The 4,310-nt window shown below is 38.6% G+C and overlaps 1 long non-coding RNA gene across 1 annotated transcript in view; it reads left to right on the forward strand.

Moving 5' to 3' along the window:
- Nucleotides 1-3,111, forward strand: part of LOC128250332 (uncharacterized) — a 7,473-nt gene extending 4,362 nt beyond the window's left edge. The window contains exon 2 of the long non-coding RNA XR_008266359.1: nt 1,740-3,111. This is a non-coding gene — a long non-coding RNA (uncharacterized LOC128250332). The remainder of the gene's footprint in view (nt 1-1,739) is intronic.
- The last annotated feature ends 1,199 nt before the right edge of the window (nt 3,112-4,310 follow it).

A 4,310-nucleotide genomic window follows, 5' to 3' on the forward strand; every position in this document is an offset into this window, starting at 1 on the left:
CTTAGCTTTCAAGTTTCGTCAGAACTTGATTTCATATGCCATCCCACCACCACCACCATCACCACCACCACTACTACTACTACTACTACTACTACTACTACTACTACTACTACTACTACTACTACTGCTGCTGCTGCTGCTGCTGCTGCTGCTGCTGCTGTTGTTGCTTAAATGCGATAAATGTTTTGAGTGGGGTAATCTAAAGTCGTGTGCGGTAAGGTGAAATTCCCTTTCACCTACCACCCAGGGGTAAATCCTAGTAATCTGAACACGATTTCAAGTTACCAGTAAGGGGTAAGGTGAAACAGAGTTAATCTGAAATGATTACACCGGCTTAAAGACGCATGTGACAAAAAAAAAAAAAATGATAAATATATAAATAAAAATTGGAAAATAAAACCAAAACCGCTTCTTCCACAAGACACCATTAACAACTTCCCAGCATGCCGTAACCAGGGTTATCTCATATCGCAGAGCTATACTGTTTGCATACCATTCAATCAAACAACACAAGCGGTCGTTTACATGTTTGTGTGTGCGCGCGCGCGAGTGTGTGTGTGTATGTATACTTCTGTGTGTGTGTGTGTGTGTGTGTGCGTGTGTGTGTGTACACATACATTCATACTCACATATATACATATATACATTTATATATAACAGATAAAAGGGGATTAAAATCCCAGCTGGATCCTCAGTAAGTACATCTGCGAATACCGGCTATCAAAGTGTATATCTGTAGATGTTTTATGTTAAAGATTATCTGTCTGCCTGCCTGCCTGTCTGCCGGTCTGCCTACTTTATACGCTACAAATACATTTGACATTACTCCCTTTTTTTCAAAGCCAGTATCCTTTTCTAATTTCAATATATTTACATACATACAATGACAATAGGTGCAAGAGTGGCTGTATGATAAGTAGCTTGCTTACCAGCCGCATGGTTCCGGGTTCTACTATAGCCTCGGGCCGACCAAAGCCTTGTGAGTGGATTTGGAAGACGAAACTGAAAGAAGCCCGTCATGTATACACACACACACACATACACGCACACACACACACATACACAGACACACAAACACACACATACACACACACACACACACACACATATATATATATATATGTGTGTGTGTGTGTGTGTGTGTGTGTGTGTGTGTATGTGTATGTTTGTGTGTCTATGTTTGCCCTCCCCAACATCACTTGACAACCGATGCTGGTGCGTTTGCGTACCCGTAACCTAGCGGTTCGGCAAAAGACCCCGATAGAATGAGTACTACGCTTACAAAGAATAAGTCCCGGGGTCGATTTGCTCGACGACTAAAGGCGGTGCTCCAGCATGGCCGCAGTCAAAGTGACTGAAACAAGTAAAAAAAATAAAAGAATAATACATACATGCATGCATACCTACCTACCTACCTACCTACCTACCTACCTACCTACCTACCTACATAAACATGATTAGATAAAGATGTGTGTATGTATGTGTGTGTGCGTGCGTATGTTTGGCGGATTGCAGACACTTTTCCTTCAGTCATAATTAGTTGACAAATGAAACATTTTTGTTATATGTTTTAGGTTTCATTGTCATCATTTCATTTTTATCTCACACTTTCACATTGTTTGCTGTTGGTCATCGTGGTCATCGTGGTCATCGCTATCATCGCCTTTTTTCTTCGTCGTTGTTGTTGATGTTATTGTTATTGTTAATGTCGCTTGAAATGTATAAATATTTTTTCCCAGGACCATATTTGCAGGCAGTATTTCACATGACTATCATCAAGGTATTCCAGACTTGTATAAAATGACAGATGTCATCACGAAAGAGAAAAAAAAAAAGCATAAAAAAAGAAGGAAAACAACGAAAATAACCATCACCATTGAAAACAATCCAAAAACAAGAACTACAAATGCATATAAATAAAAAAAAAACTAAAATAAAAGAAAAAGCAAAAAGAAAAAGAAAAGCAAAGAAAATATACAGTAAAAGCAATAATTCAGAATATTAATTACAAACATAAAATAATATATTAAAAAATAACAAAAAGGAGCAGTGACATACTTATATACAGATAGACATATTGTAAGCGTGTTGAATGAAATGACTAAAATATGAATATAGGAGCTTAATAGCAAGGGACTTGTTATCAGATGACGTGGAGAGTAGTTGTTTAGCTCCAACTCAAGGTTGGCCAAGTAGAGCTATGATCAATGGTATCCTTACCCTCCCAACACGACCACTATATTTGATGTATCATTAACTACATTGTGCCTACGATGTCCAATGTGTCCTTCCTTAATTTTTTTTGAAGATGGTAGTTTGACTAATTTGAGGGAGATTTTGGCTGTTACTCCTAGCGTGTCGAGCGACCACAGAGAGGCTCCTTTGTCTTGTTCAAATTCGCCCCATCCATTCACTAGCGTAAATGAAAGTTCTCCTTTGAGTGACGAATTGTTATTTCTAGCGGACCATGTGTCCACATAAAAACTGTGTTGTGGTGGCAAGTTTAAATGCTTTTTCCTTGTTCAGTGTTGTTAACATTTCAATTAAAATCAATATCCACGGATGTTATCTTGTATCGAACTCAAGATCCTCAAAACACTTATTGGGCAGCACAGATCAATATTGGTTTCTAATTTTGAAGACAAAACCAGCAGGTTTGAGGGAGGGAATAAGTGGATTATATCGCTCCAGCACGCAATTGGTACTTATTTTATCGATTCCAAAAGGATGAAAGGCAAAGTCAACCCCGGTGGAATTTGAACTCTGAACGTAAAGACAGATGAAATGCTGCGAAGCATTTTGCTCGGGTCTGCCAGCTCGCCGCCTTAGTACTGATCAATATTAAATATGCTTTCTTTTTATCTTATGATAAATTTGTAAACAAAGTTTGGTGGTGGAGAAAGAATTGGTTACCTCCAATTGGCTGAAGATCTGGCTGTTGTTTCTAGCAGGTCGAGAAGCCACATAACTATTTCTTGTGCGTTGGAGATCAGATGGTATGTCAGCAATCTAGGCATATGATTAGCTAAAATTACATTAAGTAAAATACTTGTAAGGTCTTTATTATTAACTTGAAATAAATGAATGTAATTTTCGTCATCTGCAAAATAATGATGAGTTGTTCATAAATGAAGTGTTCAATGCCATCCATCTCCTTCGTGTCTAGTTTTATATCACAGTGACCTTGCCCTTGACACATCCTTTAATAAAAGCTAATGAGTGCTGCACTCTCAATGGGTTTCCAGCACGCCGGACACCAGCCCGGAATTCCCGAGGAGTAGTGCTGTTGTCTGATAGTAGTTCAACCTACACTAGGTTCTTCTGTCCTTTTGACAGGCCTTGTTTTTAGTCCTGGATTTCTAGCAACCCTCCTCAACAGGCACGCCTAGTGGTAGTGCCGGGTTAGTTAAATGGCCGACGGCCCGACCATATAACAAGTTGTACTGCCTTCCATGTCACCGGTAGCACTTATGAGAAACCTCACAAGTGACATTACATTACACACGCACGCACACACACAAGCACACACACACACACACACACACACACACACACAGACACACACACATACACACACACACACACAAACACACACACACACACACAAACACACACACACACAGATATGTACATATGTAACTCAGAGTCTGAATAGCAACTATGTTGCAAGAAACAAGAGTTAAAACCCTTAAAGCTGTATGAAGCGCGCAATATATATACACTGACAGGGGAGATAACCACCCAATGAGCGAAGCTAGGAACATTGATTAGACTAGTTTCATTTATCAGTTGCTGACTCGTAAGCAGTGCCTACTCTATCACTCGGACGGGTTAGCTAAATCGATCTGTCAGTATATATTTACCATATAAATTTATTTCTGATTTAGCGAAATGCTAATGTGTATACTAAAAATTAATATAAAAAGCTAGGAGCAATATAAGGCAGTAAAAGAAAAAAATTATCGTGACTAATTGTGACTGGGTGCTGAATAGCACCTCTATTGCAAGAAATAAGAGCTAAAACCCTTAATGCTGTATGAAGCACACACAATATATATATATATATATATATATATATATGGAATAGGTACTTTTGACGAGTCTACAACTGGTAGGCGAAACTAGTTTAGTCCAGTGCTCCTAGCTTCGCTCATAGGGCGGTTATCGGATCTTTTTTAAAACGGGGGCCACATTTTTCATTAACGAAACACTTTGAAACTTGGATCACTGGTAGAATGTGTCATATAAAACATCTTTTTCTCTTAGTCTTCTTAAAAAAAAAAGAAATCCATAAATTATTCCATGTTAAA

This window comes from Octopus bimaculoides, chromosome 20 (assembly GCF_001194135.2).
Source record: "Octopus bimaculoides isolate UCB-OBI-ISO-001 chromosome 20, ASM119413v2, whole genome shotgun sequence".
Lineage (NCBI taxonomy): Eukaryota > Metazoa > Mollusca > Cephalopoda > Octopoda > Octopodidae > Octopus > Octopus bimaculoides.